Below are 12,688 nucleotides of genomic sequence, written 5' to 3'. Positions count from 1 at the left end.
CAAATAGATTTGAGCTTAACATCCAGAAATTTGCCAGAGGTACTGTTTTTGACCCTTCCACTGACACTATGGGCCTCAAAGGTGAATCACTCAGGTCCTTATGTACTTTCGGAATCCCAAATATGGAGGGAATATTAGGTCTATCATTACTAAGAAAATTATAAGTGTCCCTAGTAATGAGACCCTCCATCAAAAGAGCATACAAAACTATATCCATGTTCCTATAGGCGATGTTAATTTCATTTTTGAAACCGTAGTATAGGTGTCTATATCACCTAGAAGGTTAGACATTTTTCCTTCATATATAAGGGAACTCATAATAACAGCACCTCCTCCCTTGTCCGGCTTCATAACTCGTATACTCCGATCTAGTTTTAACTTGTTAAGCATATCCCATTCATTTTTCTTCAAATTAAATACCCTACCCCTTGCATCATTGTAAAAGTGTCTTATTTCCTTCTCAACTTTAGACTCAAAGTTTGGGGGTGAATGGGAGGGCTAAAAAGACTTTTCCTTTTAAGATTTTGTGTTCCAGCACTTGTGTTTTGATCACAGTATTTAATTTCCAAGTACATTTTTCTTATAAATAATTTTAAATCAAGGATATATTTAGAAATATCACTCTTAACATGGGGCACAAATTTAAACCCCTTGGATAAAAGTTTAAAAACTACAGCTGTTAATTCAAAGTCTGAATAGTTACAAATATTAAAATTTTTAATACTGTGTTTAAAATCTTCTGAAAAAATACCATCACTCTGTGAACCATAGTTTGTATCAGAAGTACCAAAAGTACCTAAAACCTCCCTCTGCCCCCCCCCGCCCCATACCCCGCTTCACCCCCTCCATACTTCTGATAATATTGAGGGGGTTCTTGATTCATAATCCTCTCAGACCTGTGAAGCAGGGGAAAGTGTAAAGGGTCATTAGGTGAAACATCCATTCCATTAAAACCATCCCTATTAACATCAGATTGCACATTGTTCCACCCACTATTGTCATGTCCACTCCTGACATAGCCCACCCCCACATTCCTTCTGGGGTCTGGGTAGCAGGTTTTATTTTTGTATTCCAACAAGTCCCTCTCTAATTTCTTCATTTTCCTGCTAATATTAACCTCACATTTCTCCTCCACAGTGTTAAATACAGCAAAATATTTATTCTTTCAGTATCCAATGTAAACATTAAATCTGAGGTAATATTCTTATTCATCACTTCAATTTCAGCACGCAATTCACCAAGAGTAATCTCATTTTGTTTAATAGTAACCCTCACAATGTCCAACCCACACTTGCTGAAAATCTCAAGTAAATCATTGTAACAGTCAGTACCTTTCACAATATTGTTGGGGTATTTTGAGACCCTCAGACCTTTGGGAACAATCTCTTTTTTCACACATTCACTTAAATAATCATTGTCAATCTGCAAAGCTTTAAATTTTGATAAAAGCTCAGACAATTTAGCCAAAGAGTTCTTGTAAGTGTCCCTTTGCCCTTCATTCACTAGTGTTTTGGTATTAGTCTCAAGTCTATTAAAATGTTTATGCTCCAGCCACAAGTTAAAATCTTTAAATTTACCACTGCCTTTTTGAAAAGAACTACGAAGATTGTTACAGTCACCTGCATTTCTTTGGCTTGCCACGTTCATTTGTCCAACAGATACATCACTATTTGCAGTCAAAAACATTGTAGGAATCCCTAAATCCTGCGTATCAACCCTCTCAGGTGCTTCATTAACCATAGAAGCTGCATTTTGCCCTTGGTTTTGGCCGTTTACCTCATTACCAAGCCGGTCGCCATTAAACAAACTTTAAAACCTCCTGATTTTCTGGTATAGGACAACTGCTGAGAATGCAGCCCAATGATTGGCTAATCTGCGTCAAAAGGTCGATGAGCTGGGAGAGCTGTTCAATCTGCTTACGAGTTTCTCCCAGATTATCCCTCCTCCCTTCCTCAGGTTGGAGTGAGGTGAATGAGCTCTCCATATCTCCCAAACGTAAATAGTAACAGAACAAAATGGGAGAAATACCTTCCACCAAAATAACGCAAGTAACAGTACAAAAGGTGCAAGGAAAAGCTCAAAATGAAGGATAAAGTCAACCTTTTATTAGAATTAACGCTACAACTTTTCACACGTTTTCGTCTCCAAACAGACTTCATCAGAAATACAAACAACATTTCCTCAACTGTCTTAAATAATCCAATTATATATATATATATATATATATATATATATATATATATATATATATATATATATATCTATTCATTCATTTTCCACCATTTTATGTATATATATATTCATTCATTTTCCAGAATTTTATATATATATATATATATATATATATATATATATATATATATATATATATATGTATATATATATATATATATATATATATATATATATATATATATATATATATATATATATATATATCTATATATATATATATATATATATATATATATATATATATATATATATATATACATATTTATACATATATAGGAGCGCTACAGAATCCTGAAAGCCCAAAATCCTGAGACGCAAAATCCTGAAAGTTAAAAATCCTGAAAACACACAGGATATCAACACTTACTATATTCCAGCACAAGCACATAGAGAAACAAATAAAACACAAACCATATCACTCTTCTCCAAGTATAAGCAGCGGGCAAAGCCACCCTGCACATCCCATGTGGGGGGGGGGGCTGCGGCTCCCCACTCCCTGCTACTTAAATATATTAACTCCAAGATTGCACTTTGTGTACTGAAGTGCAGTCTCGGAGTTGTTATATTTAAGTAGTAGACCGTGTGGCGGGGTGCAGGGGGGCTTGCCTCCCTGCATATAGTTGAAGGGTAATATGTTTCTGTATGTAATTGTGCTGGTATATAGTAAGTGTTGGTATCCTGTGTGTTTTCAGGATTTTGGTCTTCAGGATTTTGAGCTTTCAGGATTCTGTAGCGTTCCTATAGATATATATATATATATATATATATATATATATATATATATATATATATATATATATGGGTCTACTACTAATTTTCCTAGATGGAATTCAGATGCCAAATGACCGACGCCACCCAACCGACAAAACAAAAACCACAATGCAACACACCGACACCAACACACCCGACACAACACACGACAAACAACACGCAACACACTACACCCAATAGCACTACTACAAACCCACTACCCCTACCCTTCACCCTACTGCTACAGACCCTTCACCTACCACACTCCCAACTACTATTGCACACTTACTTGTCCGTCTGTCCGCTCCTACCCTTCATCCCAATCATCCTAATACTTACCAGGTCGTTGCCGGTCATCTTTCTCTTGTCTCTCCGACGTTCGGTCCAGCGCGTTCGTCGGGTCGCCGTCGGTCTCGGTCGCTGTCGTCGTAATTTCTTTTGTCGTGTAATCACTGGTATGTAGTAGTATATACCCATATAGTATATATATATATATATATATATATATATATATATATTTATATACATACATACACTTTATATGCATACATATACACACACACACACACACACACACACACACACACACACACACACACACACACACACACACACACACACACACACACACACGGCTGTATAAGACAACAAATAAATGAATTTGCTGCTGTTTGCCTGTCTCAAAATCCACCGTGCCAATACTCAGATGTCTGCAACTTGTATAGATCCATCCATCCTCAACCCCTTTTCCCATTTTTGCATATGGGATCAGGGTGTCACTTTAGCAGTGACAATCATCTTGAGCCAAGGTTTACACTGCTGGATGGTTATCCCTGCCACAGTAATTCATCTGTGCCACATACTCATACATGTACTCACACCTAGGGCCAGTTTGGAGTGTCCAATCCACGTGCTGCATGACTTTGGAATGTGGGACGAAACCAGAACACCCAGAAGAAACCATGTGAACACAGGGAGGACAAGCAGACTCCAATCAGAAGGCACCCCAGCTGAGAATTGAACCAGGTAACCTCTTGCTGTGAGATGACAATGTTAACTGCTGCACCACTTGTATAGATGCTAACATATTGTTCTGTTACATACATGCTTCATTATGACTGATGTATAGGGAATATAAAAAGTTTACACACCTCTGTTAAAATGCCAGGTTTTTGTGATATAAAAAAATTAGACCACAATAAATCATTTCAAAACATTTCCCACCTTTAATGTGACCTGTAACCTGTACAATTCAATTGATTTACAAAAACAAACAAATCTGTTAGAGGAAAAAAATATAAAAAATAAAAAACATACAATATGCTGGTTGCAAAAGTGTGCACACCCTAAAACTAATACTTTGTTGTGTGTACACACCCTTAAACTAATACTTTGTTGAAGCACCTTTTGATTTAATGACATCATTCAGTCTTCTTGGGTAGTAGTCTATCAGCATGGCACATCTTGACTTGGCAATATTTGCCCACTCTTCCTTGCAAAAGCACTCCAAATCTGTCAGATTGCAAGGGCATCTCTTGTGCACAGCCCTCCTCAGGTCACCCCATAGATTTTCTATTGGATTTATGTCTGGTCTCTGGCTGGGCCATTCCAAAACTTTAATTTTCTTCTGATAAAGACATTCTTTTGTTGATTTGGATGTATGCATGGGGTCATTGTCGTGTTGAAAGGTGAAATTCCTCTTCATCTTCAGCTTTCTAGCAGATGCCTGAAGGTTTTGGGTCAAAAGTGACTGGTATTTGGAACTGTTCATAATTCCCTTCACCTTGGCTAAAGCTCCAGTTCCAGTTGAAGAAAAGCAACCCCAAAACATGATACTGCCAGCACCATGCTTCACCATGCAGATGGTGTTCTTTTGGTGATGAAAAGTGTTGTTTTTGTGCCAAATGTACCTTCTGGAGTTGTGGTCAAAAAGTTCAACCTTGGTCTTCATCAGACCATAACACATTTTCCCACATGGTTTTGGGAGACTTGATGTATTGTTTTGCAAATTTTAGCTGGACCTGGATGTTTTTCTGTGTAAGAAAAGCCTTCCATCTTGCAAATCTACCCCATAGTCCAAACATATGGAGAATATGGGAGATTGTTGTCACATGTAGTACACAACCAGTACTTGCCAGAAATTCATGCAGCTCCTTCAGTGTTGCTATAGGTCTCTTGGCAGCCTCCCTGACCAGTTTTTGTTTTGTCTTTTCATTAATTTTGGAGGTACGTCCAGTTCTTTGCAACATCACTGTTGTTCCATATTTTCTCCACTTTTTGACCAGTGTCTTCACTGTGTTCCTTGCTATATCCAATGCTGTGGAATTTTTTGTACCCTTCTCCTGACTGATACCTTTCAACAATGAGATCCCTTTGATGATTTGTAAGCTCTCTGTGAATGATGGCTTTTGCTGTAGCAGACAACTGAGTAAATGTCAGGAAAACCATACTAGGACACCTGAACTTTATTTGGGGTTAATCCAAGTCTTTTTAATTGATGGCAAGTGTGTCCCCAAGAAGACTGAATGCTGTAATTAAATCAAGAGGCGCTTCAACAAAGTATTAGTTTAAGGCTGTGCACACACAACACTTTTATGCAACCAGTGTATTGTACGTTTTTTTATTTTTTTATATTTTTTCCCCTAACAGATTTGTTTGTTTTTCATTTGAATTGTGTAGGTTATACGTCACATTAAAAGTTGGAAAAGTTTTGAAATGATTTATTGTGGTCTCATTTTTTTTTTAACAGGGTGTGTAAACTTTTATATCCACTATATTTTGTGCATGCTTGTAATTATGACTGATATTTTTTTAACATGCAAAAACAACCTTGTATTTCTACACTTTAAAATGCACAGTTTTAAGTTCAGCTTCTTGCTTATCATTTAATCTTAGCTGCCTGAGGTTTTGGTTGTGGGGTTTGGTATAAACATGGTCTTTATAAATCTAAGCTGGTATTTATTTAAAAATAAAGGCTTATTTAAGTAGGTTTCAAAATTACAGACAATAAAAAACAGTTTTAATCAAGTCTCTGCTTGTTCAAAACACTGATGCTATAGCTGATAATATTTACAAATTATGAAGTCGCAATTTCTGTTATTAATAACTGAAAAAATGAAGTTGTAATTGTTTTAGCATTTGGTAAATACTGACAGCATGCATATTACAGCTGTTACTGAGGGGTTTTTAGGTAATTCAGTTTTCACAAAAAAGTGGATAGCAGCATGTATTGAAGGAAGGACAGTAGAAATTCAAAAAATAAATAAAATATATACAAACAAATAACTAAATAACTATAGTAGCATGTCAGTGTGTCCTTAGTCAAGATTCAGAAATGTATCTCACAAGGAGCAAACATGTTTCAGGCAGGTTTAGTCAATGCAATACAGATTTGTGATTTTTGAGGAGTGTAGTAACACTGTGGTAAGATGCATCAGGTCTGTAGTGATACAGTCAGTCTCATTGAGAAAGGGCTGCATTCTAATGAGACGGTCCTGGCATGTAGCTAATGTTAACTGGTGTTTTGTTTTCCTGAGGAACTTTACAGTAGGATAAACAAACGAGTGAATATAACTGGAAAAAAGCTACAAAACCACGCAAGTGCTACGCCTACCTCCCACTGCTACGGTCTTTACAATGGCTGCCTTGAGACTGTAACTAGCCCCAAAACATCTCACATGCTAAAATCTTACATCCAAACCTCCTAATGTGCAAAGAAACCAGAGATCTCGACCACTGTGCCACCATATACGGGTAGCAGGAAACACCACCACCAAGTGTTATCCTTAACCCCTCAGCCCTTAATGAGTAATGCACAACAACAACTGCTCAGAAAGCACAGAGAGACACAAACAACAACAGCAAAAATACCAATATATAATAATTAAGAAACCCCCACACTCCTACCAGAATACTGAACCTTACCCACCTCCATGTGCTACCTCTGCACCAACATGCATACACACCACCCAAGGCCTACCTGACCCATGGCAGTACCTATGGTCATCTTGGACATAATCCAGCTCTAGCAAGATTATGCCAAAATGTGATCCCTAAACCAACTACCCACACATAAAACCACTCTAAGTCCCAACCTACACCTACCTCACTTCCTCCAACCTTCCTTCAATGAATTAACCCTTCCTTACCCAACATTAGCTACCCTCCCATTTCAAACTAACCTTACAGACCTTGCCTCACCCTCCCCCCAAAACCCAAAGCTACTCCCACACTTGCTCACCTAACACTTAAACATCAAAGGTGTCCCTTGGCAAATTGGGTTGTTCCCAAACCTTATTTGTCAATTGCATTTTATCATGGGTCTTATAGCTTTTTTGATTTTAAAATTGCGTGATTTACATATATGAGTCTTTCACTTCAGAAGAGAAATGAGTCAAAATAATTGCTTCCCTTTCCCATCAAAACAGTAGGGAGACACAAAGTATATGTTGCCAAAACACAGTTAATTAGACAGTGGCTAATGCAAATTGTGAAATATTTTTATTATCTTTAGTGAAGCAGATCATGAAGTTGCATAGTCACTATTTTCAGGGAAAATATTTCAAAACCCTCACATTAACACGTAGACAAACATGCTATAGCAGACAGGCCGACAGTCTCTCTCATACAAACACACACACACACACACACACACACACACACACACACACACACACACACACACACACACACACACACACACACACACACACACACACACACACACACACAGGGCTGCATAAGACAACAAATAAATGAATTTGCTGCTGTTTGTCTGTCTTAAAATCCATCGTGCCAATACTCAGGTGTCTGCAAATTGTATAGATCCATCCATGCTCAACCCCTTTTCCCATTTTTGCATATGGGATTGGGGTGTTACTTCAGCAGTGACAATCATCTTGAGCCAAGGTTTACACTGCTGGATGGCTAGCCCTGCCACAGTAATTCATCTGTGCCACATACTCATACATGTACTCACACCAAGGGGCAGTTTAGAGTGTCCAGTCCACCTGCTGCATGACTTTGGAATGTGGGACGAAACCAGAACACCCAGAAGAAACCATGCGAACACAGGGAGGACAAGCAGACTCCAATCAGAAGGCACCCCAGCTGAGAATTGAACCAGGGAACCTCTTGGTGTGAGATGACAATGTTAACTGCTGCACCACTTGTATAGATGCTAACATATTGTTCTGTTACATACATGCTTCATTATGACTGATGTATAGGGAATATAAAAAGTTTACACACCCCTGTTAAAATGCCAGGTTTTTGTAATATAAAAAAATGAGACCACAATAAATCATTTCAAAACATTTCCCACCTTTAATGTGACCTATAACCTGTACAATTCAATTGATTTACAAAAACAAACAAATCTGTTACAGGAAAAAAATATAAAAAATAAAAAACATAAAATACGCTGGTTGCAAAAGTGTGCACACCCTTAAACTAATACTTTGTTGTGTGTACACACCCTTAAATTAATACTTTGTTGAAGCACCATTTGATTTAATGACAGCATTCAGTCTTCTTGGGTAGTAGTCTATCAGCATGGCACATCTTGACTTGACAATATTTGCCCACTCTTCCTTGCAAAAGCACTCCAAATCTGTCAGATTGCAAGGGCAACTCTTGTGCACAGCCCTCCTCAGGTCACCCCATAGATTTTCTATTGGATTTATGTCTGGCCTCTGGCTGGGCCATTCCAAAACTTTAATTTTCTTCTGATGAAGACATTCTTTTGTTGATTTGGATGTATGTTTGGGGTCATTGTCGTGTTGAAATGTGAAATTCCTCTTCATCTTCAGCTTTCTAGCAGATGCCTGAAGGTTTTGGGCCAAAAGTGACTGGTATTTGGAACTGTTCATTATTCCCTCCACCTTGACTAAAGCTCCAGTTCCAGCTGAAGAAAAGCAACCCCAAAACATGATACTGCCAGCACCATGCTTCACCATGCGGATGGTGTTCTTTTGGTGATGAAAAGTGTTGTTTTTGTGCCAAACGTACCTTCTGGAGTTGTGGCCAAAAAGTTCAACCTTGGTCTCATCAGACCATAACACATTTTCCCACATGATTTTGGGAGACTTGATGTATTGTTTTGTAAATTTTAGCTGGACCTGGATGCTTTTCTGTGTAAGAAAAGCCTTCCATCTTGCAACTCTACCCCATAGTCCAGACATATGGAGAATACTGGAGATTGTTGTCACATGTAGTACACAACCAGTACTTGCAAGAAATTCATGCAGGTCCTTCAGTGTTGCCATAGGTCTCTTGGCAGCCTCCCTGATCAGTTTTTGTTTTGTCTTTTCATTAATTTTGGAGGTACGTCCAGTTCTTTGCAACATCACTGTTGTCCCATATTTTCTCCACTTTTTGACCAGTGCCTTCACTGTGTTCCTTGCTATATCCAATGCTGTGGAATTTTTTGTACCCTTCTCCTGACTGATGCATTTCAACAATGAGATCCTTTGATGCTTTGTAAGCTCTCTGTGAACCATGGCTTTTGCTGTAGCAGGCAACTGAGTAAATGTCAGGAAAACCCTAGTAGGACACCTGAACTTTATTTGGGGTTAATCCGAGTCTTTTTAATTGATGACAAGTGTGTACCCAAGAAGACTGAATGCTGTAATTAAATGAAAAGGTGCTTCAACAAAGTATTAGTTTAAGGCTGTGCACACACAACAAAGTATTAGTTTAAGGGTGTGCACTTTTATGCAACCAGTGTATTGTACGTTTTTTATTTTTTATATTTTTTCCCCTAACAGATTTGTTTGCTTTTCAATTGAATTGTGCAGGTTATACGTCACATTAAAAGTTGGAAAAGTTTTGAAATGATTTATTGTGGTCTCATTTTTTTATATCACAAAAACCTGGCATTTTAACAGGGGTGTGTAAACTTTTTATATCCACTGTATATTTGTTGCATACATGCTTAATTATGACTGATGTATATTTTTTTAACATGCAAAAAAACTTGTATTTCTACACTTTAAAATGCACACTTTTAAGTTCAGCTTCTTGCTTATCGTTTAATCTTAGCTGCCTGAGGTTTTGGTTGTGGAGTTTGGTATAAACATGGTCTTTATAAATCTAAGCCAGTATTTATTTAAAAATAAAGGCTTATTTTAGTAGGTTTCAGAATTCCAGACAATAAAAAACAGTTTTAATCAAGTCTCTGCTTGGTCAAAACACTGATGCTATAGCTGATAATATTTACAAATTATGAAGTCGCAATTTCTGTTATTAATAACTGAAAAAATGAAGTTGTAATTGTTTTACCATTTGGTAAATACTGATAGCATGCATATTACAGCTGTTACTGAGGGGTTTTTAGGTAATTCAGTTTTCACAAAAAAAGTGAAAGTGGCTAGCAGCATGTACTGAAGGAAGGATAGTAGAAATTCTAAAAATAAATAAAATATATACAAACAAATAACTAAATAACTATAGCAGCATGTCAGTGTGTCCTTAGTCAAGATTCAGAAATGTATCTCACAAGGAGCAAACATGTTTCAGGCAGGTTTAGTCAATGCAATACAGATTTGTGATTTTTGAGGAGTGTAGTAACACTGTGGTAAGACGGGTCAGGTCTGTAGTGATACAGTCAGTCTCATTGAAAAAGTGCTGCATTCAAATGAGACGGTCCTGGCATGCAGCTAATGTTAACTGGTATTTTGTTTTCTTGAGGAACTTTTCAGTAGGATAAACAAACAAGCGAATATAACTGGAAAAAAGCCACAAAACCACGCAGGTAAATCCAATCATTTAATGGTGATTCCTGGTACTTGAGTGCCTTCAAGGGAACTTTTCAGTAGGATCAGAACTGCACTATTTAGGGAGTGAAGCATGTGCCCACTTAGGATGAAGTATACTCATTCAGTCATATGGTAGGACTGGGATGTTAACCTTATGGGAATTAAGTACTGCAAAGGTGTGTGTGTGTGTGTTTGCGTGTCTATATATATATATATATATATATATATATATATATATATATATATATATATATATATTTTTTTTTTTTTTCTCAATATAGATAATTTATATATATATATTTCTTAATATAGATAATTTTATATATATATATATATATATATATATATATATATATATATATATATATACAGAGAAAGACTGAGAGAGAGAAAGAGAAGTGTTAGTGTGTGTTTGCATGTAGAGACATGAGTGCAGCTGTTTGCGTGTTTGTACTAAAGTTTGTAGGTGCCTGTGCAACTGTGTTGTATAAGTTGGTACTGGACCTCTGCCATGGTTACCTGTAACTGTGCATTGGAGTTTTCAGAGACCTGAACATGAGCTGCTGAGGAGTTATCGGGTTATATGGGATTTTCATTTCTCTAAAATGAGGTATATTACCATCTTTCTATTGGACACTGTGGTATTACCCACAAAGCACTGGTGGTGATATGCTTTCTGAAATATGGACCATGAGTTCAGGAGTCTAATCTGCATGTCAAAAAATATTTGTTTATGAAATAGCCATGTAAAAAATGTTTAACCAATGAAAGGGCAATGGTTGTTTAATCAACCTGTACAAACATGTCTAAATGCTGCAAATTTTTAATCCAGTCTGATTATGTAGCACTTTAAAACAATATGCACTCAAAGAAAATAAAATATATTTTAAGAGTCAGAGGACCAGAGTCCAGAACATTCGGGGAGTGCTATGCAGCCATAACGCTAAAATAAACGGTGGTTCTTAGTTGCATTGAACACTGTATATATTTATAGATACAAAGAACTATTTTTTTTTCTTAGTGTTTTTAATGAATTTTTAGCTAAGTCATTAAGAAACATTTGTTATTTCATATCAAATAATATTAAGTGCTCAAACTATGGAAATAAAATATTTGTTAATTGTATAATAGCAATTTTTCCATAGCAACAGAGGAATGGAGATACTACACTATTAGAGAGCCTACTAGAGCTTATAAGGTTTACTATGCAGGACATTCTGCACTCTAGTTACAGGAAATATACCAGAAGTAGTGGGATGGGATAAACAGTCTTATGTCTTATCACGTGATAAGGGTGACAGGAGAAAACAAGGTGCCTGGGCAATGTCTCGTTGAGGCCAGGATCCTTGTAGGACATCTTAGATATAATATGGAGTACGGCACTTTCCTGACAATATTGCACTGTCTGCCTGCAGAAGTAGGGTAATTAACCAGCTGCCAAAATTATGATGGTACCCACCCAGGGGTCACACACACTAAACAAAGAGTACTGTTAAGGTCAACTTTAAAAGGAGTTTGTGAGACTCACCTGATGAAGGGTCACATCTGGGGCAAATGGAAAGGAGCAATTTGGAGATTCAGTGACAGGCAAATGTAGAAGCTGGGGGTCAGGAAGGGGCTGGTGGCATACCTCTCAACCTCTTAGTGCACAAAATCTGGACAGAGCCCAACAAAATGGGGGTACAAAGGCTGAAAAATAGGGACATATTTTAAATATTACTCTTATAAACTTAGAAAGTAGCTAGAGTAACAAGACTTGTTTTAACATACATTTTCTGAAGGATTTAAAGTTTGAAACTCAAATGTATGTCATTATTTAGTGACTTCAGTCCTCAGATCATCCCAGTGATTTGCCAGAAAACCACAAATTTTATGAGGAACAGACCAAAAATATGAGCCAAAAATCTGGAGTGTTGAGAGGTATGGTTGGTGGAGGGATGAAAAAA

The sequence above is a fragment of the Protopterus annectens genome, chromosome 6.part0 (assembly GCF_019279795.1).
Source record: "Protopterus annectens isolate FY-2018-M chromosome 6.part0, PAN1.0, whole genome shotgun sequence".
Lineage (NCBI taxonomy): Eukaryota > Metazoa > Chordata > Ceratodontiformes > Protopteridae > Protopterus > Protopterus annectens.
The sequence above is the reverse complement of the archived record's forward strand: the minus strand, read 5'-3'. Positions refer to the sequence as shown.